Genomic DNA, 25704 nt, shown 5'->3' on the forward strand with positions numbered 1-25704 from the left:
GTCTGGATTATAGGAAATGTCTCCCTCTTTACACTCCCCTGAGGGTGTTTTGTTGGTTTCACACCTTCACCTTGGAATGTGACCTTGCATTTTTGAGCAGTTTGCTATTTCTCAATTCAAATTGCAAAATTTCCAGTCAGCTGAAAATTGAAAAATAATGTGTTCACCTAATAAAGGGGAGTAGCCTCTTGACAGTATGTTCTGTATTGGGGCTAGCTTAATTATTAACTCCAAATTTTTGTCTGTCTCTTTAACTTTATGGCATGAAATATTCAGACAAACCAATTACGATGTGTCCCATAAAACAACAAGTGAAGATATGTCGAAGTGAAACCTAGTGCCAGGGACCTGGGTTCAATTCTGGCCTTGGGTCACTGCCTCTGTGCAGTTTGCATATTCTCCTCTTGCCTATATGGGATTCGTCCAGGTGCTTTGGTTTCCTCCCACAATCCAAATATGTGCAGATTATGTTGATTGGCCATGCATAAATTTCATCTTTGTATCAGGATCAATTAGCAAGGTAAATGCATGGGGTTACAGGGATAGGGCCTGGGTGGGATTGTTGACGGTGCAGGCTCGATGGGCCTGCACTGTAGTGATTCTATGAGCTATGAAGCAAATACTCCAAGTGGGGTCAGATGAAGCCTCTGTGTAACATGATAATCTTCAAATGTATTGCAAGATCTCCACTCAGATTCAGTTAAGACTCGCTAACTAGAAAGAATAATTTGTATTAGATGCCAGACAGCTAATTCTACTTCTGTGAAACCAGGGAGCCAGATGAAGTTCCGACCTCGGGTAACTGCCTGTGTGGAGTTTGCACATTCTTCCCATGTCTGCGTGGGTTTCCTCCAGGCACTCCGGTTTCTCCCACAGTCCAAAGATGTGCGGGGTTAGGTGGATTGGCTGTGCTAAATTACCCCTGACTGTCCCAAGACGTTACAGGGATTAGTAGAGTGAATACCGGGGGTTAGTAGGCTAGGGTCTGAGTGGGATTGTTGTCAGCGCAGGCTCAATAGGCTGAATGGCCTCCTTCTGCACTGTAGGGATTTTATGATTCTATGATTCAATGCTGAGAGGCACAATAAAGTTGATTATACATCCCAGCAGAAAAGGGTGAAAAGTACGATTCTTACTGAATGTGGGTACAAAAAGAATCTTGACATTACGGCTTGGTTCTGAATGACAAAATGAAATAGGAGATTGTTCCCACTTGGATAACTGATAAGAGGAATCCAGTCAGACACCATACATTGGAGTCTATGTTACCATGATTGCTTTTCCCAGCTGATACTGCTCTTAAAGTGGCGGAAACATAATGAGATAATTGACACAAAGACTCCCAGCTCAGGAGCGACATGGACAGCATGATTGGTTGGAAATTTCTCCTGATGAATTTGACTTACTTAGAAGCTGAAATTAGTGTTAAACTGTGGTGACAGCTACATAATATCACTGATATAATCCTGCGTTCCACCTACTGGTGCTTTCTCCCCTTGCAGGATGACAAGTGATAGATTGAAATGCCAATATGAATTATAAAGAACAGCACCAAACTCATTCTGTGCTTGCTTCAGAATCTGAATGTCTGTTGAATCCATAGAAAATTAGTCAAATTAAACAAAAGCTTGTGTTATATCATGTGAATAGAAAATAGCACACTTGAACCTATTGACTTTAGAAAGGAGAAAAATGAAACTTGTAACCTGCCAGTGATTACAATTTTGCATCTACGGCATGACAACTAAAAGTTTTCCAATTGCTGTGTTCGCTGTGGAAGGCAAAAGGTCTGTATTGTAATGTGATGTTGGTTGAACTTTCTAAAAGGCTGGGTCATTCCACTGTTGTTTTTCTGAATGACGCTGTTGTTCGAAGGGGCTGGAATCTCCGATGGTTAGAGGGGATTAGTATATTTGGGATAGGCTGTGTTCTGGTTGGTTCTTGCAGGTCTCTCTGAGAAACCTTGGCAGGCAGAATTGAAGGAAACTTCTGACCCCTCTCCATGCCAAATTACAGCTGGTTAATGACTGACAGAGATGAATGAATGCAGAAGAAAACAGTAAGACTTGACCTTTGAAAAGGGTGTATAAATTGAGCTGAAGTCATTCTTGGGCCAATAATGTGAGGGAATCTGGTTAAGAGTGAAAGAGATGTTCGTATAAAACAAGAATGGCTTAGCAACCTAATTACTCCTAACCATGCGGGAGTGCAGGACCCACTACTAAATTAGTTAAGTGCTTTACTGTTTTGAAAATAATCCAAACCTTTCTTGGCATCTATTTTCCTGCAAATGTTCACTCCTTGCCAGATTTTTTCCACATTTCTGGGGACACAGTTTAGTTCCGACTTTCTAATCAAAAGCAAAAAAAGTGACTAAAGTTCAGCCACCACCTGGGGAGCCCTAAAGATCAGCAAGGCTGCGAAATTCAAGAGTTGCCCCACAATTGATTGGGAAAGCTGCATAAAAAGGATGAGACGATAATGAGCCAAGAGGGGGCCTTTAAAAGGCTGAAGTCCCCTTCCATCTGATCTCTCAAGGGTAGAGACAAAGCAAAGCTGAGGGATGAAATGAACAAATGTAGTGGAAACAATGCCAAGTAAGGCGTCTGTGTTGAACCTTACTCAGCAAGAAAGACAAATAAGTAAATAGGTGAGTGAAAATCAATGCATACAAGCATCAGGACAAGTCGCGCTGACCATTACTATAATCAGTTGCTTTTATTTCCATTTTGATATTCTTTAAGGAATAGTAGGTTTTAATAATAAAGGAAAATAAAAGTTAGGCAGTTAATTTGGTGTACAGTTCTAGATGCATTGAGATAATGGCGTGAATTTTACCATGTGGGCGAGGCTCGCAGGACAGAATTTTCCATTGGCCTCAGATGAAATTTTACGAGCCTCGCCCGAGCGAGGTTGTAAGATCCCGCCCAATGTCTCATATTTGTTGGGTGCAGTATTGAGAATTGCTTGAAGAAATCTGAGAGATTAAAATTCCACATTTTGCCAGACCTGAGCACATTATGGTCACGTGGTCTCACTGTCCAGAGACACCCCTGAAGAACGGTCATCTGATAAGCTATCAAAGGATACTTGGAACCGTCCTGAACAACTCCTTCAGGAGAGTGGCGATTAAGGCTTTTGGAAAATGGTGAAATAAAAATGCTGAAGTGAACAATTCTTAGTTGTATTTCTTCCCAATAACTGAACAAAGATTCACAGTGCACATTTCTTCTATTTAATATAAAGATAATATATCCCACACATTCCTTGATATACTTCAGGGGAGTCCCACATTACCTGCATAGGCCGAGGTTTTACACTGTATGAATTTCTCTCACAATGAGAATGCCTTATTACCTAGTCTGGTGGCCCATGATGATAAGAAGGGTGCTTTTATATTAGAGAAAATTATTCAGTGTTAGAAGTGTGGCTCTTCCTCTGTTAGCTGCATTTCATCCATGTAATTTGAAAAAAAAACTTCCCTCTCTACCTTTCCTCGCATCATTCTTTCCTCCATCGAGCTGTAACTCACACTCTCTCACTCGGGTACACCTCCCCTTGCTTCCCTTTCTCCTTGAAAAGCAGTCACGTGAATGACGTTGGCCAGTTTGCAACCAGTTACACTTCACTGAATTTGCCAACAGTCACAAGGTTAGCCCAGAACGGGTTAGCAGATGGACATTGTAACCATCCTGCAGACTCCAGGCTCTTGGCGAGCAATGTCACAGGAGTCCTGTTAGCTGAAGCTCCTATTGCCTGTTTAAATAAGTCACTGCTTCCTAAGCAGTCTGAACCCATAGAATGGATGTGGCGTATTAAATTGATCCTGCTGGCGACACTAAATCCTTTTCCTCATTAAGCTGCCTAAATGGAGTTTGTTGATCAGTATATCTGGGGATCATTCAATTTTGGCCGATGATGGCCAGATGATATTTAATTTAAACTTGACTTACACAGACAGGAAATTGAATTCTCTCCCATCCTTACGATTTACAAAGGATTTATGTAATCTCGTCATCTCGCCCAAAGTGAATGATTGTAATATGGCTGGAATGGATATCAGATGTTCTAGAACCATAATGTTGACTCATCTTTATTACTAGCTGTCTGTACACCGATGGCTCTGTTTACTCTTCAACCTACAGCATCTTTTCAACATGATCTGCTACACTGACCCTTGTCTACTACTATACTCTGTGCAATGGCTGTGTCTTTGATCAGGTAAAATGTGAAAGATCACAATGCTATTGGAAGACGGGCATGGGGAGTTCTGCATTGTGGTCCTGTCCAATGTTTATCCTTCAAATGACCGATTATCTGGTCATTTATCCCATTGGTGTTTATGGGATCTTGCTGTGCACACATTGGCTGCTGCACTCCCCATACCCCATTGATCAAATTTCAGGAGTACATCGGTGGTTGTAAAGTGTTTCAGAGATGTCCTGATGTTGTCTTGTGTGCCCTATGAGCATGATTTTTACTTCTCTTTACATTTCTGTAATACATTGTGAAAAATCAGACTTCCCTCTCCTGAAGCCATTGACGCTGGACACCTGCTCAGAAATGGTTCTGTGCCTAAGCAACTCTCCAGAAGCTCCCTTTTAATGGCTGTGCCTAACATTTGGCAATCATGGAGGCCTGTCTTTTCACATTCATTCTCTGGATATGGGCACTGCTGGCATGACCAGCATTCCTTGCCCATCTTGGGTTGCTCTTGAAAAGCTGATGGTAAACTAGCTCCTTGAACTGCTTGCTCTATGGGACAAATGTATTTCCAATGTGCTGTTGGTGAGGGTGCCCCTGATTGCATCATTAAGGCGAAAGAGTGATAATATATACAAATCTGGATGGTGTATGTAGAAGAGGGGAACTTGGAAATGATGGTGTGCCCATGTGCTTGCTGCTCTTTTATTTCTGATTTCAGCAGTAATATTCTGGATTTAGAACATAGAATATAGAACATAGAAAAACTACAGCACAAACAGGCCCTTTGGCCCACAAGCTGCTCTGATGATATCCCTGCCTACCAGGCTTACCTATAACCCTCAATTCTATTAAGTCTATCTATGAACTCATCCAGAAGTGTCTTAAAAGACCCTATCGGATTTGCCTCCACCACCACCGACGGCAGCCGATTCCACTTACCCACTACCCTCTGAGTGAAAAAACCTACCCCGATATCTCCTCTGTACCTACTCCCCAGCACCTTAAACCTGTGTCCTCTCGTAACAACCATTTCAGCCCTGGGAAAAAGCCTCTTGAGAATCCACCCGAACTATACCTCTCAACATCTTATACACTTCTATTTATTTATTTAGACATGTGAAGCTGACAAGATTCTTCCATTCCCCTGGCTGCTGACTAAAATGCTAGATGTACAGTTGAATGTACTCAGTGCTGTCCTTTAACTGTTCGGGCCATTTCTATTTTGCTGTATAAAGCTCCTTTGTTATTTCTCAGTACAAATCCTGTACACTTAAATTGCTCGTCATTGTCCCTGGCTGAATGTAGAAAAGTAAGGCTGGATTGAATGAGAATAAAAGAACCAATTTAAAGGGACAACCGATGCTATTTTGAGTGGCCTGTTTTGGGCCTGAAGGGAATTTGGTGAATTTTCATCGTGTCTGAAGCTGAATGACTTTGTATGCTTTGAGGAACTGAGGTTCAGAAATTCTCCAGAGGCAGTTGGTTCATGGTCCAGTTAAAATTACACAACACACAACTGCTTTGACAGTTGGCCATCATATCAAGCAGGTTTTCACAGAATTATATACAGCACAGGACAAGGCCTTTTGGCCAGTTTTTCCTGTGCTGACTCTTTGGAAGAGCAAGCAAATTTGTCCCATGCCATCTTGCCTTACTGTTTCCCCAAAACCCTGTAAGACTCCCATCTCCAAAGATTTCACCAATTCCCTTTGAATGTCATTGCTTCCATCACCCTTTTAGACAGTGAATTTCATATGTCACACTCGCTGGGTAAACAAACTCTATCTTCACATCACCTTTCTGGTTCATTAGCCAATTATCTTCAACCAGTGTCCCTTTGAATTCCAAACTTCCTACTCCTTACTTCCTAAACACTTTGTCCTTATTTACTCAATTGAAATCCTTCATTCTGAATGCCTCTATTACATTTCGCCATTACTTCTCTGCTCTCATTACCTTCTCTGCTCTAAGGAGAATGAACCCAGCTACTCAGTCTCTCCACATTAACTGAAGTCCCTCCTCTCTAGTACCATTTTGGGAAATCTCCAGCACACCCTCTCAAAGGTTCTGGCTTCCTTCCCAAAATGCAGTGCCAGAAATGGGCACTGCCCTCCAGCTGAGGCCTAACCAGTGTTTAGCAATGTTTAGTATAGCTTCCTTGTTTTCATAACCAAGGACTTTGTTTGCTTTTTTTTTTAAAAGCAGGCTTTTGAAATGGGCCTGCCACCTTACAAGATTTGGGTACACTTACCCTCTTAGTTAACTAACAGATGGAGCCAGGGCTTAATTGCCACAGGAAGCAACCAGCAGAAGGATAGCAGAAGTTCTTTGATGTTGCTTAGATGAGCAGCAGTGAGCTGCCTCCTCTTCTCTATCTTTCTAGGTTTCCCTTGGTTGAGCAGTTGGTCAGTGAGAGTGAGTGAGTGAATGAATGGAGTAGGCCATGTAGGGTATTGCCCCAACTCCAGGTTCTCAATTACCTTTTAGTTTTGGTAATTATCCTTCATCCGTTTGATCCCCAAGGAAAGTCGTGGGGCAAATTGAGTTGCACCTGACTTGAAGTTTGTGCTGTTGTGCTGTTGGCTTAGTACGTGTTAACATATCATTTCTACGTTTTCTGTGACTTGATGAGAAACGAAAGGGTGTTGGGATAGTGACTACACAGTAATTATTGACTGTAAAGTGCTTTGAGATGTGTTGGGGCTGTGAAAGACACTGTATAAATTGTAAGATCTTTTAAAGTAGTTAGCTGCAGTCATAGAACTAGCAGTAGCACTTGGCTGAATGGCCTTCTTCTGTGCTCTGGTTTCCATGGTTCTTTGCAATCTAACACACAATCGGTTCTCCTCTGATTTTAGATTTCTGTTCTTGTCACTTACACTGTGTTGGAATCCAGACAGACCATTTCACCTCTGAATTCATACTTACCCATTATATTCTTGGTCCTCACAATCACGAAGGTCCCTCAGCTCTCATCGCCTGTCATCATTTACATAGTGCAAAAGATTTCTCCCCCACCCTTCCCCTTCCAAAAATGGCAGTTTGGTGGATAGTGTGGGCCAAAAGAAATTGGCCACGGTGGTCTAATCTAGTGTCTCCGCAGTTTGTCATTTGGAACTTTCAAGATCTCTTTGGATTGAGTATAAAATTCCTTTCAGTGCCAAGAATTGATCATTAAGGGTTGATCCTTAATTGTCTTCCACAACCTTAAGTAACTGTGTTGCAAATTTGAGTCACTGAAAGTAATGCCACAGTTTTGTCCGACTAAAAAAACAAACCAAACACTGTCACTCATTTTTGAAGGGATTTGAAGCGGTTACATTAAACTTGTATAGAACTGTGTTTGCACAGACCTCATCTCCACTTAATAAAAACGATACAGATAAAATGCGAGAAGAAAGATTCATAAGGATGATACCAGCGCTGAAAGGTTAATAGAAAAGTCTGAACAGTCTGTGGTTTTTTTCTCTCGAGAAGAGAAGGGTGAACTTCAGGCTTGACCTGATAGAGGTCTTGATGATTATGAAAGAGTTTGATGGGGTAGATGTAGAGAAAGTGTTTCCACTTATGAGGGGAGATCAAAAGTAAAAGCTTCGGTATAAAACTGACATTAATAAATACAATAGAGAGTTCAGGAGAAACCTCTCAACCAAAGGAGTAGTGAGCATGTAGAATTTGCCAACACAAAGGATGTGATTTCCCAGTCCCACTGAAAGTCAATGGACTTCTGTTGGGTTGCTGAATCTCCTGTGCTGTTCCCGCCACTGCTGGGCCAAGGAATATGCCAGGTAAACAGCGTGGATGCGTTTAAAGAGAAGCTCGGTAAATGCATGTCAAGAGAAAGAAGTTATGCTGATGGCTTGGGTAGGACGTTCATGTGGAGCATAAACAGCAGCACAGAGCAGTTGGGCCGAATGGCCTGTGGTAAACTTTGCATCAAAATATTACATGGATAAGTCCCTTTTTGCAGCCTTCTCAAGACAAATAGCAACATGCAATCAATGCTGACCTTGCCAGATATGCCTACATGCTGAAAATGGAAGGAAAGTAAGACACAAGCTGAGAGGGGTTTCATTAAACTTACCAAGGTGTAGAGCCAATAAAAGCAGGAATAAATATAATGGGTGCAAGATTTTTCAGCCGATCCAGGATGAGTTTTGATGCGCCGGGGCTGGCCCATCATTGCCTGTGGTGGCATCTTCCAGTCCTGCTGCTGTCAACAGGTTTTCCTGTAGTTCACACACTTCGCCACTGGGGAAGCCATGATGGGGTCACCGCTGGCAGGCCCGGAAGATCCCACTAGTGGGAGCGGCTGGAAAATCCCATTCGGCTATAGCATAAATCCAGGAGGTAGAAGCTGCTAATGGTGTAAAGTTAAAGCTAGGATTATTCCGGGACAGACCTCATGCAGTGAATAATGTTTGGATGGTGGAAGGGGAGTGTATGTGTGTGGGTGTGTAATACTTCCTGCACATTTAATAATATTTATGATCGCTTTAAAACCATCTGCTTTTGGGAGAATGGCAGAGGAAAAAGGAGCAGCATAAATGGTACAATTAGGAATGACCTTTGACTCAGGATCTATTACAGCTTTCAGTTACTTATCCAAATGATATTTACCTATTCTCCTGAGAGTCATCAATAATGTGCCTAATTCAGTTGCTGCCACTCATCCGTTTGCTGTTTTGCGAGGGATGTGATTTTAAAGACAGATTTTTGAGGTGTGCAGTACGGCTCTGCTTTGTGTTGGTAAATCAGTGCAAAAGATTATGGCAGGATCCTCAAAGAAAACTTGGTGGGGGATGGGATGAATGGCATTTTCAATTGACATTGATTTTGGGTGGGGAGTGATAGGTTTGAGCAAGTTTCTCATGCATCCACCTGCAGAGGTATGAAGATGCGACTGTTGTGAGCCTGGTGAAATCAGCCAGAAGAGCCAAGCAGACTCAAACCGTAGGCTGGGATTTTCCAGCCCCATTGTGGCAGAACACGCTGCGGGAGGCTCGACAGCCCAACCAAATGTCTGTCGCTTCTCAGTGAGACTGGATGATCCCAGCGGTGGGTTGGAAAGTCCTGCCCGTTAACTCTGTTTTCTCTTCCACAGATGCTGCCAGTCCTGCTGAATCTGTCCGGCATTCTCTGTTCTCGTTTCAGATTTCAGCTTCTAAAGTGGCTTGCTTATTTTACCCCTGCTCCTTGTTACCTGTCCAGGTACATTTGCTGGGCTGCAATCCTGCCCATGGTCAAAGAAAGCCGCTAACCCCCTGGCGGTCAGGCATGAATAATGCTGAGGGGAACTGACTGGCAGCAATAGGACAGGGCACTGGGGAGAAGATGGGGGTGGGGTGAGACTGGGTTCCCTTGCAGGCAATTGCACCCACTGCCACTTCATTGGAGACGTAAATGGGGTTTCCATTGTATTCTGAACACGTTACCTCAACGGATTGGGCTCACCCTGAGAAAATTCCAAGGCTTTGTGTCAAAAGATGCTTGTCCCCCAGTTGGAAATGTAAACCCAACCAGCTAAGGCTGCCAAATGATGGAGAGTTTAGTTCAGTATTCTTCATGGGTTTTGCCACTGGTGTGTGCTGCCTTCATTCTCATCACATCTTGATGAGGACTTGACGAATTCAGTTTCCTCTGGTGGGACAGTCCAGAACAAGGGGGGAGCCAAATCTTAAAATTTGGTTTCGGCCATTCAGGAATTCTTTATGGAATTCTGGGAGCCTTTCCCCAAAAAGCTGTGGACACTGGGAGTCAACTTAACATTTCAAAACTGAGATCAGGATATTTTTGTTAGGTATGGCAGGGGCATGGAGCCAATAAGGCAGCTAAATTGAGTTGGGATACGGATCCATTGTGATTGAATTGAATGGCAAAATAGACCCTTGGAGCTAATTGGCCAGCTATGACCAAAATATCTGAAAAACATGAGAGGTGAAGTAAGGCTTCTGATTCACACTGTTGACTTGCTGGCTCCACTTGCATCCCAGTCACTGATCAGACATGCACCCTTTCTACATTGTACAAGGTAAAGGACTGGAATTAAAGAGAATATGTGGCAGTCACAGGCTAAGAATACTGCTGTCAGATATTAGAGGTCCGGTTATAGAAAGCTGGCTCATTGAAGGGTTTTGTTTTCCTTTTTAGAGGTGAGCAGTTTGAAATGAATGCGTTTGACTGATGGGGCCCTGTTGAGGATAGATAACAGGCTGAAGTTTGCATCCACGCGCCAGGGAGACGGGGAAGGGAGGAGAGTCAAGCTAAACATCTGGTAAGAAAGATTTATATATTTCCACACAGTCAAATCAGCTTGCACAATATGTGTGATCATTACTGCATCAAAACATTGTTTGGCCCACGGTGGGTAAAGATATCACTTCCAAATCCTGGCTGGTAATTGACTGCAGCCTATCTGTGCAGCACAGCCATGTCCTTTTGAAGAACTATTCATTGATCCTGCTGAGGCAGATGGCAGAGCATGCAAGGGTGGTGTGAGGAGGTTGGCATTGTTGCAGTTGATGGGTGGCATGGTGCTGCAAAACAGGTGTTGGAAAGGAAGAGAGACCTGTTTAGTTGGGGCACTGACTGCAGCACCACTCTTTCCCTGCAATCCCGAATCTAAACTCAAATCGTCTGGATAACCAGAATAATGGCCGGGAAAGACCAGCACTATAGAAATGGCATTGGATTGTTCTGAATAAAGTTGGGCAAACATATTGATAATGGTAATTGTGTTGTGTCATGAAACCTTTTGAGATCCTCCACTTTTGATGTTAGATGGTGCTGAAGAAAGACAAAAGGGTTGAATATTCTCTTGTTCACGATTCCTATTCTTGACTTTGTCATTTCCACAAGTTTTAGTCCACTTTCCCCACCTCCCTCCCTGCTCTGAAATTCGCACTCCACAGGTGTCAGCTTTTCTCTGGTTCCTCATCTGACTGGTAACCGGTGATTTAAAGTTTTTTGTAATTTATTTGTTAGTGTCCCAACTAGGCTTACGTTAACACTGCAATGAAGTTGCTGTGAAAGTCCCCTAGTCACCACACTCCGGCGCCTGTTCAGGTACACTGAGGGAAAATTTAGCATGGCCAATGCACCTAACCTGCACATATTTCAGACTGGCAGGAAACCGGAGCACCTGGAGGAAACCCACGCAGACAAGGGGAGAATGTGCAGACTCTGCACAGACAGTCACCCAAGCTGGGAATCGAGCCCTCATCCCTGGCGCTCTGAGGCAGCAGTGCTAACCATTGTGCCACCCCACAATGGCACAGTGGTTAGCAGTGCTGTTCAGATAGTGGATCTCAGCAGGCTATTTGCTGATCGACAGAGGGACACTGTGTCTCAGGAGCACAATACCTCCCCGGTTTCCTCTCCACAGACTCGGACCTTCCTGATGTGGATGTTTCTCATTGTTCATTCCTCTTCACGCGGACATTTTTGTGGAATGCCCTTCCACCAAGGTTGATGAAGCGGTGATCACGACCCGCACGGAGCAACTAGGCACAAACACTAATAGAAGGCTTGTTGCGCACCCACACCCCAAGAGCAAGTATCAAAACAAAACCCGAGGGCATCACAGGTTAGCCCAGCATCTCCCTGATCTGGCACACAATTCAGTAGCCCTAGCTTGTACCTTTCCCACCCCTGCCCTCTTATGTTTATCTGTGGGAAAAAGACTCATTCACCACAGACTGATGTGATCTCCTGTTCTGTGTGGTGGTGGTACACGAGGCATCGGCACTAATAGCTTCGTAGCAATTCAACCTCCAGCCAAGAAGAGCCTAATGGAGCCTATTTTCAAAATCTTCATCTGGTTCATCTCTGTTACTAATGGGATAACTTCCGTATTGATGGAAGGAAATGGGATGTCTGCCACGCAGCCTTTCATTCGAGGCTTGTGTTTGAAATACTTAAATTATTGATATCTCGACACAGAAACTTGCCTGTGCCATTGTTTTCAACCAGCAAAGCTCAGCAAAACATAGAGGGCATCTTATTGCTTAGTTTTAATTTGAAAAGCTCTAAAAGATCTTTCAGAATAGATTGTATTTTATATTTATATTTATATTTATAAATGTAATTTCTGGGTGGGAACATTTAAGTGAGTAATTGGGCAAAGATTGCTGAACAGCAGTCAGTGTCCAGCAAGTAACGAGGTTTGGCCTTGCAAATGGTTCTGTTTTACTCTTTCAGGCCCATTTTTAACTGCCTGGAAAACCCATTAACTCACACAAAAATCAGGCCCAACCGCATCTTCCAAGTGCTGGATTGCCATGAGATGCCGCAAGGAGGTGATAGAGCCTCACATTAAAAGAGCATTTTCGCAGCCTTATGTTTCAAAGCACTTTACAGCCTGTGGAGTACTTTTACATTGATACAATGTAGGAAACATGATAAATTGTGCATAGCAAGCTCTCACAAACATCAGTGTGATGATGAACAGAGCAACATTGGAATTAGGAGTCAGAGAAAACCACTTGGCCCCTTGAACCTGCTCTGCCATTCAGTGAGATCATGGCTGACCTGGTTGTAACCTCAACCCCTCATTCCTGCCAACCCCTAATCATTTGTATTGATGATGGTGTTCGAGGGAAAAATGTTGACTAGGATACTATGGAATGTTCCCTTGTCCTGCTTTAAATAATGCATTTTGACCTTGTATGTCCACCTGAAAAGGCAGATGGGGTCTCAGTTTGAGGCCTCGTCCCAATGTTGACAGTGCAGTACGGAGAGAGTCCTGCTGTGCCCTGATCGGCAGTGCTTCATACTCTCTTAGCACTGCCCTGGAATTCTGGGCTAGGTTTTGCACTCAAGTCTGTGGAATGGGATTTGAACCGAGAAGCCTCAGGCTCTGGGACGAGAATGATACCCATTGTTGGCAGCTGCTCATAGATTGGAAAGGAGGGGAGTAGGGTGATGGTATGGTCCCTTTACCCCAGGCCCTTCAGACGCACTCGGGAGGTTGGAAGATTAACAGGGTCATCTGTCGGCTAAGTAATAGAGTGGGCTGATACCAGTTCTTATCGCAATCTCCCATCTGCCAAAAAAATGTGCTTGGGAGCTCGAGTGAGGTACTCAAGGGACGGCTACCAGCCTGTGTGACCAGATCCAGGAAACAGTTAGTAATGTGTGGAGGAAAAGAAAACTCGGTGAAAGACCATCAAGGATTTCCTCATGACTGGTGCTACATTTAATTAGTGCAGGCTCAACTCTCATCAAATAAATTAATCTATATGTGTAAATATTTGTACGTGGCAATGAGACTTCTGCTGTTGCGATGAGGATGATTTGGTTCCAGTGGCTGCCTGCTTTCTGGTGTTTGATGCTGAGCCCCAATTGGAACATAGCTGAAAGTGTTGCATTGTGTCCCTGTCCACACAACCGTGTCTAACCACTCCATAATACTGCACAGCACACAATGTGCTTCCCTCGTCAGTGCTATTCACACATTTGTTTGCTGTAAGGAATGCACACGGGTGGAACAGAACAAGCCAAGCTTTTCTAGGCTCCACAGTTCTTCAGAAAGTTAGCAGAGCAGTATTTGAAATGTTGTTTGAAGGTGAGCCAACTTTTCTACCCACCCCCACAATGCCCCAATGCTTGTATTTCCATTGAAGAGAAACTGTCAATGAGAAATAGCCCAAACACCACTGCACCCCCCCCCCCCCCCCCACCAAACCCCCTTAACTGCTGCTGACCAGGACACAACGCAGTCTGTAGTACTTTACTTTGAATCTCCAAATCCAGTGTTGCTTTTTCTCCTAACCCTCCTGCAGGTGCCGCTTGTTCCTGGACTAAATCCTAACAGCCACTAGCAGCCGTTTTCTATTTAACCGGGTAACCGTTCAACCAATTGCATTTATATAGTGCCTTTAACATATCACAGGGCCTTTCTCGGGCTGTAATCTAACTAAATTTGACACTCATTTGTAATAGGTGGCTTTGGGATATGTGTTCAATTGCTTGCTAGTCGGGGTAGTTGACTGGGACCGTCTTAAAGGAAGAGAGAGAAGGGTGGAGAGCATTCAAGAGGGAATTCCTGTAGCTTAGGGCCCAGTTGGGTTAAGGCATGGACACCAGTACCAGGGCAGTGGAAGCCAGAGTGCTTCTGGGGTTGAATGGGAGGATTGCCGGGTTCTGGTTAGCGAGAGAGTGATTACCGAGACCACCCTCATGAAGAGATTTGAACGTAAGATTCAAGCTTTTGATCAAGGTTTTGCTGGACTGGGAGCCAATGTATGGCTGCCATCTATAGTTTATCTTCCCCAATGGGGTAAAGGGGCAGCCATTTTGTGCTTTGCTAAAGCCTCCCTATCTGAATTAATTGTTCCAGGTCACATGTGTGAAATCTAAATGAAATTAGGTTTTGAATGGTTCAGAAACCTGAAGAAGTCAAGGATGTCCTCTGACCTCAACTACTTTGGTACTGTGACGCGTCAGGTCACAATACACGGCAATATTCCAACTACAAACAACCTTTATCACTTAACAGCAAGCTGTCAAAGGAAATAGTTGCAGCCCCATCACTTGAAATCTTCAAGATCCATCTCTAGATTATTTCTATTGAAAGGATTACATTATCAGGGACTACTATTTCAGCAGCTCATGCTTGGGTTAGCCATGTAAATACTGGCAGAATATAGATATTAGTCTTTGATACTGACACAATCAGAACTGACAGATGCTGATAGAAATTTGCTGTTGTACCACTGCAGTTCTGTGGAACCTTTGAACAGTTTGCTGAGATCCAGCATTATAAACTCCCACAAGATTGTTCCGAAGTTCCCAGCAGGAACTGAAAATTAATCTTCAGGGTACTACTGTTCCAAGCAACCTGAGAAAATCCACAGGGACAGCTAAAAATAGTACATTCAACTTCTTTCAACACTTTTATTTCTTAGTTATATAAAAAAAATCAGATACAGAGAGAAATGGCTGTTTGTTTAAGATTTACTGGCCTAAGATCTGGAATGGGTGAGCTGTCTTATGAGAAAAGGTTGGACAGGCTGAGCTCGTATCCACTGGAGTTTCGAAGAGCAAGATGTGACTTGATTGAAACATGTAAGATCTTGAAGGGTCTTGACAAGGTGGAAGTGAAGAGGACGTTTCTCCTTGTGGGAAAATCTAGAAGTAGCCGTCACTGCTTAAAAATAAGGGGGTGCTCATTTAAGACCAGGAATGAGAAGGAATGTTTTCTCTCAGATGGCCAGGAGTTTCTGGAACTCTCTTCCTCTGAGTCTTTGAATATTTTAAGGCAGAGCTCGATTGATTCATGGTAAGCAAGGGGGTGAAAGGTTATCGGGGGTCGGCTGGAATGTGGAGTTGAGGTTACAATCAGATCAGCCAATGTCTTATTGAATGGCAGAGCAGGCTCGAGGGACTGAGTGGCCTATTCCTACTCCTAATTAGTATGTTTACATGGTCATTACCATCGTGCAGTGGGTAACAGAGTCTACATAGAATCAATAAATTCAACTAAATTCAAGCATTCCTCAGTCACTTTGAGATTGCTTTCAGTATAAGGAATCTATTAGATCCTAATGGGGATTGTCAGGGTGAAAACTTTGAGGATGTTTCTCCTTGATGGTGAATCTAGAACTAGGGGGCAGAGTTTCAGAATAGAGGGTCTCCCATTTAAGACAGATGAGGAGGAATTCTTTGCCTGAGAATCCCTATCTTTAGAACTCTCTTCCCAAGATGGCAGTGGAGACTGGGACATTGAATATATTCAAGGCTGAGATAAGGAGACTTTGAGAGATTTTTGATCTGCAAGGGAGCCAGGAATTATGAATGGGTGGGTGGGGGGGGAGGGGGGAGTGCAGGGGAAGGGTGGGGGGGTATAATTATAAAATATGTTGGAGTTAAGACCACAGTCGGATCAACCATGATCATCATATTGAATGGTGGAGCAGGCTCAATCCACTGAAAGGCCTACTCCTGCACCTATTTCTTATAATGTGGTCTCAATTAGGGGAGACAACAGCTTAGTGGTAATGTCGCTAGACTGTTAATCTAGAAACTCAGCTAATGTTCTGGGGACCCATGGCAGATGGTGGAATTTGAATTCGATATAAAAAAATCTGGAATTAAGAATCTACTGGTGACCATGAAACCACTGTTGATTGTCAGAAAAACCATCTGGTTCACTAATGTCCTTTAGGGAAGGAAAGCTGCCGTCCTTACCCGATCTGACCTTCATATGATTCCAGGGCCACAGCAACGTGGTTGACTCTCAACTGCCCTCCAAGGACAGCTAAGGATGGGCAAAAAATGCTGGCCAACTAACGATGTCCATGTTCCACGAATGAATTAAAAAAAAAAGTCTTAGTATATAATTAGATTAAAACTTTTCAAACAGAAACAGGCTGTTCAGCCCATCAGGATTATATCGGTATTTAACAATCTAGAGCTCAATATCAGTTTGTTTTCCAGTTGGCATGGAAGGTTTATGAGGATGGATGTATTAAGCAGGTACGACAAGAATGTGGCTGGGGGCTGGTAGGGGAGGGGTGGTGGGGGGGGGTGGTGGCGGGGTTGGGTATATGGTTAGAGAAGGGACCTTGTAATAAAACCACCTGGACTGTGTCTAAACAGAGCAGTCGAGCTGAATCCATGCACATTTTGTTATGTGGTTGATCCTATCAATGATGTGGTATCTTCTGATTTCAAAGCAGGGGAGAACTGTTAACCAGATAATGGAAGATGCAGCACAGTGTGGTTGAGGTTCCACCTCAGAATCCATCTGTCTTCTTTGAGCAGCTATGCCTCTTCAAAGCCACACACACTGAAAATAATCACGGGTGTGAAACAATTGCAACCTATTCCTCCGTGACTCTGGCTCACCCAATCTACCATCCTTCATAGGCTGCTCCTCCATCACCACCGCTCTCTCTCATTGCACACTTTTATTTCTCTTTGTGTGAAGTAATGCCTTCTGATCTTATTTTTGACTACATTTATACATTATTAATGATGTTGGTTTTCATGTTACAAATATATATATAGTACAGAACTTGAATATTGCCATAAAGAAATATGCTGTTGAAACTTTTCATCATGTACTCATCAGGACAAATGGAAGAATGCCAAATTTCAAAGGTAGCAACAGTTTTATACTGCATGAGAAAAGGGGTGCTGATTGGCTGGCAAATTGACTCCAATTAATTGAGATGTTGCCATGGCGAACACAACAGTGAGTTGTTATTCCTCCATGCTTTTGTTTTTTCCAAAAACGATTCTGCGATTGGACAGTGCTTGCCAAACAATTCTGAGTGTGCAAAGATTTACACTGACAACCCATTTAGGATGGTCAGTCAGACTCCAGTTTAGCTCACTTCTGCTTACAAAAAACAATACATATTTTGATGCAGCGACCTGTCCTCTGCAGCCAAAAGGAATATGTCCAGACATTGTTGGGGGTGGGGGGGGTGGTGTTGGAGTTGAGGTGGGGTGTTTTTGAGTAATCCTACAGCAGTGCCAGCTGAATGTATTGTCATTAGTCTTACTTGTCCCTGAGGTACTGCTGCTGCTCGGGGACAGAGCTGCGTGTGATAAAGGTTGCAGGGTGGGGGGAGATGGTGTGTGAGCTCCAGTGATTAATGTGGGATGGTGACCACGGTTTACACGAGGAATCAGTGGCCCCGTTTTGAAAGAGGCCATGTCCTGAACTGCTGGTTGCTGGGGAACTGGCGCCTGTTGCCTGATGGTGTTGAAAATATCACAGCACAATGGTGTGTGTGTCAGCGTCACTGCGTACGGCTGACTGACTGTCTGCTGACCACACCGTTTCTACAAAAAAAAACTAATCCGTCAAAAAAAAACAGCATGGAGGTCCAGAGGTGGAGAGACAGATCTGTGACAACGTTGGAATAACTAAACTGGAACACACGCAGACTGTTGTTCTTAGAGCTGATGCTATTAATTGTCCTGAAAGAAGTGGGGTGGGGGGTGGTGGGGAGAATAAGCTGAGCATTTGTGGTTTTGTTTTCCTCTGTGATGTGGCAGGCTAATGCTTCCAGCTCTTTCCATTTTGCTCTGTTGCATTTTCAGCAGTTCACGGCTACAGGGAAGATTTTTTTCTCACCCTGCTGTTAACCCAGTGTACACTGTGCTGTTGCCTGAATGAAACTGTGCCACAATTTTATCACTTTAATAACCTACAACTAATGCTTTCCATTTTTATTTATTAGAACTAAATTAAAGGAGTTGGGGTATGGAGGGGAGTTGAGGGGTGGGGCAAAAGCGGTATGGGTTGAGGGGGGGTGGTTTGGTGTGGAAGGGGTTATGGGAGAGGGTGGGGTGGTGGTGTCTGTCAGGAGTTGTCCATTTGAGAAATAAAAGGCTGGGTATTAACTTGGGGTGGATAGGACAGGGAGGGGGGGAAGGTTGCTGCTTTGAGGTAGGGCTGGCAACTCTCCCGGATTGGCCTGGGGTCTCCAGGAATTTGCGATCAATCTCCAGTGGACGCAGCTGTGGACAGCCCTGGAGAAAAATCATCGGGTCATTAAACATTCTTTTGTCATTTTCTTTGAACAATTCTCTATGCCAGATGTGGTGGTGTTGCAAATGGTGGAGGGGGAGTGGGGAGAGATAGCCAAGCATCATCAACTGGGTCACTTTGCTTTCTAGTGGTGTAAGAAGATGGTGCGCCACAAGGATGGATGTGTTGGCTGATTAATGGCTGGAATGCAGGGGCAATCGTTTGATGAAAGAATCACAGTTGGCAACCAACCTCAGTTGGACGACATGGTGGCACAGTGGTTAACACTGCTGTCTCACAGTGCCAGGGACCCAGATTTGATTCCTGGCCTCAGGTCTGTGTAGAGTTTGCACATTCTCCCCGTGTCTGCGTGGGTTTCCTCTGGGTGCTCTGGTTTCCTCCCACAGTCTGAAGGTGTGCGGGTTAGGTTGATTATCAGGGTGAATATGTGGGGTTGTGGGGATAGAGTGGGTTTGTTGTTGGTGCAGGCTCGATGGGTCGAATAGCCTCCTTCTGTAGGGATTCTATGATTCTATACCTTGAGATCAGGAAAGTATGGGTTTCCCCCAGCACTGTGAATTAAATAGCAGGGCTGAAGAAGCACTTTTTAAGCGCAAAATAGTGTGGATGCAAGAAATCTGAAATAAAAAATGAAAATGCTGAATAACCTCAGTAGGTCTGGCAGCATCTGTGGAGAGAGAAACAGAGTTAATGTTTCAAGTCCATACAGAGGTGTGGATCTCCCTGCAAGTCTAATGCTTGGAACTCTTTTCCCTTTCTCTTCAATAACATCGAACAAAAAGTGGAAAACCTAATTGAGTTAAATTATATTATTCTCTGTGTGTCTGCTATGCTCCAGAAAAACTCAGATGTACAGAGTGGACAGCAGATGCTTCCTCTTCAGGGCCATCAGAGTGTGGAAGAATGAGTTAGCCAAGGTAGCTACTCCACTCCCACTCCTGCCCTGGGTCATGTCTATCCTGGCCCTTTAGAGGGCCACCATCACCAGCTGCAGGTATAGACCCATGACAAGGTGTTCCGGTCACATTTCTCTTTCACACTGGGTGTAAATCAATCTGTTCTCACCATTTTCAGCTTTAATTTCAATTGAGTCTCTGTCCCACACCTTCTGTTTCCCTCTCTTTCACTCTATCTTGCTCTGTTCCTTTGTCTCTTCCCATGTCCCTCTCATTTCTTGTATTTGTCCTCCCTGCCTGATGCATTCCCTTTCCCTAGCAAGATCTCTCTCTCTCTCTTTTTCTCTCTTCCCCTGCTTCCCCAGCACACTGTTGTTCGCCCTGCAAGTCTCCCTCTCCCTGGCTCACTGTCCCTTCTCTCTCTCTCTCATTTTGTCCCTCGTTCTCTTTTCTCGTTCCCTCTCTTTCTCTGTCTCTCGTTTTTCTCTCTCTCTCGTTCTCTCTCTTTCTCTCTCTCGTTCTCTCTCTTGTTCTCTCTCTTTCCCTCTCTCATTCTCTCTCCTTCCCTCTCCCTGGTGTGCGCTCTCTCTCTTTCCCTGGCACCTTCTTTCTCTCTTCCTGGTGTGTACTCTCAATCCCTGTTGCGCTGTCTCTCTCTCTCTCTCCCTCTCCCTCCGTCTCTGTCTCTCCCTCTCTCTCTGTCTGGTGCGTGCTCTCTGATGCACTCTCCTCCTATGCACTCTTCCTCCCTCTCCCTCACGCTCCCTCTCTCTCTCTCCCTCTCCTTTCTGGGGCTCCCTTTCTCTCTCTCTCTCTCTCTCTCTCTCTCTCCCCCTCTCCTTTCTGGGGCGTCCTTATTCTCTTTCTCTCTTGATAAGCTCTCTTTCTCTCTCTCCCTGGTTTGCCGCTCCTTCTCTGCCCTGCTCTCATAGTTGCATTCATCTTCCCCATCTGTCCCTCTCTACCTATGCCCATCCTCTAGCCCGCACACACTCCCCCCAACTGTTTTCAAATGTCATCGTCTGCCGTGGTGGGATTCAAGCCCAGAGTATTATCCTAGATCTTTGGATTACTAGTGCAGTGACAATATCACCACCCCACTGCTTTCCTGGCATTTAGAAGAATGAGGTGATCTTTTGAAACAAAAAAAATTCTGAGGGGATTTGACTAGTTAGATGCTGAGAGGATGTTTCCTTTTCTGGTAAAACCTGGAATTAGTTTAAAAATAAGGGTTTCCCATTTCAGATTGAGATGAGGAGAAATTTCTTCTCTCTAAAGGTTCTTAGTCTCTGGAAGTCACCTCTTCAGAGAGCAATGGAGACTGGATCAATATTCAAACTGAATTAGAGAGATTTTTATTTAAAAAGGGAGCCGAGGCTTTTGGGGGAAGGCAGGAAAGTGGAGTTAAGGTTACAGTCAGATCAATTCTGAATGGCAGCGCAGGCTCGAGGAGTCGAATGGACAATTCCTTCTCCTATTTCTTATGATCTTATGTATAAAGATATCACTGCCACTTTGAGAAAGAGGAATGGAATCAATGGCTCCAACGTAAAGTGAGCATCTGCGCAGACACGATGGGTCAAATGCAAATGGCTTCTTTCCATGCTGAAACCTTAACAGAGGACATACTGTGAGCCATGGTTAAGGCTGTACAAAATTGTCCATTTCTATTCCAGATGGATCTGTACCAGTACCTTTGATCTGCAATGGTACTGTAATATCAAGTGAGCTGCTGTATGATAGTCAGGAAGGGATTACTGTAGTTGTTCGTTCCACCCGGTCTCTTTCTGTCCTGGTGCAATTAAGCATCAGAATCTCTGTCATTCTGCTCCTCCTCCCCACCCTCCTGCCACCACTTCCACCAATCCATGAGAGGCTACATACTGTCCAGGGGTGGGAACACTTCTTGACACAATTGGACCCATCAGACAGCAGCGCATTTTACTCAAAGCCAAGCTCTGAAGTGCTGTGCCCCAAGGACACTTCAGGTTCCCTGAAGTGGTCAGTGCTTTTACATGGCAGATGTGAGAGGTTACGATTCTAATTGAGGGACCTGTGGTGGGGAGATTAATGTGCCTTCATGGCTCCAGAAACAAGGGAGATGTTTCTGATCGTGGAGCTGAAGACAGCTGAGGCTCACGGAAATGAATTCAATCTTCAGGCACCTCTGAGTCTTGAGGAAGGCAAGACAAGCTTCTGTTTGCTATGGATCTATGACTTGGTTGCAGGATCCCTCAAGTCCATGAGTTAACTTTGCATAGGCATGTGGCTAGTTCCACCTGTGGGTGGGCTCTGTCCATGTACAAACCGCTCCTGTGATGATATTGCCAATGCCCAGTCCCTTGTCCCAGAACAGGAGCAGGTTTCTGCATTGCAGATGCAGTCGACATGTAGCCACCATAATCCAAACTGAACACCAACATAAACATTTCAACTACCCGTCCTGCAGTAGTTTATAGCAGTTTCTCCCCTTTGGTGACCCATAGTCATCACTTAAACAATCGACAGAAAATATCTACAAGTGAATGCAGTTGAAGGATGTTGAAAGAAGAATGACTGGCAGTGTATCCCTCAGTTAGTCCCACAGTGAATAACACCAGGCACTCAATAGAACCACTGAGCACAAATTGACTGAGCATCCTCTTCAGTGCAGGACATAGATTTATTTTTGAACACTAACTGTCTTACCAACAGAGGTCAAGCGGTGCCTGCCCTCAGTGATGCTAACAGTGAAGAAGCTGAGTATTAGAGACTGGGAAGCTTCCAGAGCCATTCAGAGTCAGCTGCTGCTGTTTTTAGCCTTGGCACCCATTTAGTACCAGTCCCAGTACCAAGGGCCAGGGTCTGTGGGCACCTATTACTGCTCCGCTTAACCAGTGCAGGCCCTTTTACACATACAGTTTACTCCTTACAGACAAAAGAAAACATTTCTATTGGTGGATAATGCAATAAATCAAAGCAATGGAGAGATGTTACAAATGGGCGTATCACACACTAGTGTGATTTGAGGCAAGAGTTCGGCCTTTGTTCACTGTTACAGGAGTTGTTCAACCATGCTCCGCATTCTGCAATTTTCTTATTGAAAGCCCATTGCCTGGCTACAACTCTCTCCACCCAATAAACCCTCCTTTATCGCAAACTTTATAACCACCTGCACCTCATTCCTCCACTGCTTGCTTGGTGCCTGATCCCTTTTGGAAGATTCTCTGGAAGTTTTAGGATCTTAAGGGTTCTATAGAAATATAAGTTTGTTTTTATTCATTCATGGGATGTGAATGTCACTAGTTAGGCATTAGTTGTTGGGAAAACACCCAGTCACAACTGAAATGTTGATAACTCAGTGTCTCTGCACCTGGACCATCAACAGGTTTGCCCAGCAATCCATAACTTTTTGCTTTTAATCCAGACTCATTCTGCAGTGCTCCATAATGGTTGGTTTTATTAGATTCAGCAGGAGCAGAAACATGGAGTGCGGCAATACCTGCATTTTAATTATTCTCTGACTAATACTGCCGTATTCAATAACAGCTGCCCTGAGCACCTTGCCTGGGTGGCAACTCTACATGTGTGTTCATGAAAAATACATTATTTTTCAATTAATTCATGGGATGTGCGCTTCGCTGGCGAGGCCATTGTTTATTACATATTCCATGAGAAGGTGGTGGTGAGCTGTCTTCTCGAATCACTGCACCCCTGTGGTGTAACTACACCCACATTGCTGTCAGGGAGGGAGTTCTAGGATTTTGACCCAGCGACAGTGAAGGATATATTTCCAAGTTAGGGTAGTGAGTGACTTGGAGGGGAGCTTGCCGGTGATGGTGTTCCCAGGTATCTGCTGCCATTGTCCTTCTGGATGGTCATGGGTTTGGAAGGTGCTGCCTAACGTAGCATGGTGAGTTGCTGCAGTGCACCTTGTGGATGGTATACACAACTGCCACTGTGCATCAGTGGTGGAGGGAGTGAATGTTTTTGGATGGTGTCAAGCTTTTCGATGTTGCTGGAGCTGCACCCATCCAGGGCAAGTGGAGAGTATTCCATTGTGCACCTGACTTTTGTCCTGTGAACAGGGAGTTAGGAGGTGAGTTATTTGTTGTAGAATTCCTAGCCTCTGATCATGTCAAAGTAGACACTTCTATTATAGGGATATCATAACTAAACTCCATCCTGATGTACTTGATAGCATTCAGGAACAGCCAACCACTTTTTTCTTCCTGACCAAGTAGCACTGAGGCTAATAATGTCTTCCCATTCCCATCCCAGATGAACAGAGTCAGTTCATCAGTGGACAAACTGGGAGCTTTCTGATGTACCAAGGGCACAATATCAGGTGCATTTACTCTCTGAAGTATTAGGGAACTACCCAGAGTTCCTTAAAGGAATTTAACTCCCCATCAAAGACCTCAAGCATTAATACACATGTTTTTAATTGGACCCAATGACCTCAAAGAACAAAAAAGTACATTGGAAAGTCCATGGTACTTTTCCAGCAAGATTTACTTCTGAGATATTGATAGCTGTAGGCCCCTTATTCCATCAGTTGAAAGAGGTGGTTCAGAGAGGACTTGATGAAGAAAGGAATACAATCCCTTCAATGCAGAAGGAGGCCATTTGATTCATCTCATTAAGTCGTGAACAGAGCACCAGGCCCACCCCATCTCCATAACCCACATTTACCCCACTAATTCCCCAAACCTACAAATCTTGGGCACAGTAAGAAGTTTCACAACATCAGATTAAAGTCCAACAGATTTATTTGTAATCACGTGCTTTCAGAGCGCGGCTGCTTTATCAGGTAAGTGGACAGATGGATTCACAAACACAACATATACAGAAGAGACAGAATTGCAATTGTGAGACTTCTTACTATGCCCACCCCAGTCCAATGCTGGCATCTCCACATCATGCATATCTTGGGACACTGAGGGACAATTTATCATGACCAATCAACCTAACCTGCACATCTTTGGACTGTAGGAGGAAACCAGAGCATCAGGAGGAACACATGCAGAGATGGGGAGAAAGTGACCACAAGATTGGAATTGAATCTGGGTCCCTGGCACTGTGAGGCAGCAGTGTTAGCACTGGTTTGCAAGATATCTGGAAGTAGTCCCAGAGTAATATTTTCCAATGAAAATTGCAAATAGGACAAGAGGATGCAGCTTTGGATTTGTGAAGCGCAAGCTTCAGGCAGATATTGGAATGTTGGATCTTGCACTGAGGGTAAGCAACAGCTGGACTGGGTCAGCAAACAGAGTGACCTGGAGCAGTGATCTATTTCAGAAACTGCCAGATGTTATGAGTAGGAAGACGGTGGTATTCCTGAAGAAGAAAATCAGATGAGTTGAATTATCTCTGATAATGTTTTGTACTTGCACTCAAAGGTGAATTTGCCCACCATTGTTTCATGCTTCTGAAAGGTGGATGTGAAGGTTGGTGTAGATCAGTTGGAGCAAGTGGCTTATTTCTCTGCTCTCACCTTTGTGCCTGGATACTGCAGCAGTGTATGGAGATGTAACTCTGGTGTGCCCTGATTAACCTGTTCTCAGCCTCCTTTTATGCAGTATTTCAATATAGGTGTCAGTCCATTTGAACTTAGCAGGTGGTGACTGCGGTGAGAACACTCGTTCAGAAAAAAGCTAACAGATTGGCTTTCAAAGAAAAGTGACACTCAGGACTGGCAATTGGAAGCCCAGAAGAAACTGGGAAAGCTTTCAGTAAACTAAACTCTCGAAACAATCTGAAATGAATTGCAACCAGATCAGAGCTAGCCACCAGCCCCCTCCACCTCTAACTATAGACTAGCAAGGCTTTGAACCTTCTTCAGATAGCCCTTCTTCATTACTGAGTTGCATGCCTTAGCCTGTGGGCTGATCAGATGCTTAGCTGTGTGCTAAGTCCTTTATTCACACTGAGCATTAATTTTCTGGCCAGTAAATGTTTTGTTGCTTGGCTGTGGAGTGGGACTGCAGGGGAACAAAGTGGCCCAGTGTAACTCGAGTTATTCCACCCAGCCGCTGCTTGCAGTTCAGATCATGAGAAAATGATGTCCTTCGCCTGACTGGCTCAGCCAACGCAGTCTGCCTTGTGTTACAAACA

At 44.3% G+C, this 25704-nt stretch overlaps 1 protein-coding gene across 30 annotated transcripts in view; it reads left to right on the plus strand.

The window, feature by feature from the left end:
• nrcama (neuronal cell adhesion molecule a) overlaps positions 1–25704 on the plus strand; it is a 379563-nt gene that overhangs the window by 181903 nt on the left and 171956 nt on the right. For 28 of the 30 annotated variants that reach the window (XM_080190688.1, XM_080190703.1, XM_080190698.1 and 25 more), the window contains one exon: positions 10357–10480. The exons of the other annotated variants lie outside the window; for them this stretch is intronic. The gene's annotated coding sequence lies outside the window, so the exon portion shown is untranslated. The remainder of the gene's footprint in view (positions 1–10356; positions 10481–25704) is intronic. 30 annotated transcript variants of the gene reach the window in all.

The sequence above is a fragment of the Carcharhinus amblyrhynchos genome, chromosome 6 (assembly GCF_965287045.1).
Source record: "Carcharhinus amblyrhynchos chromosome 6, sCarAmb.v2.hapA, whole genome shotgun sequence".
Lineage (NCBI taxonomy): Eukaryota > Metazoa > Chordata > Chondrichthyes > Carcharhiniformes > Carcharhinidae > Carcharhinus > Carcharhinus amblyrhynchos.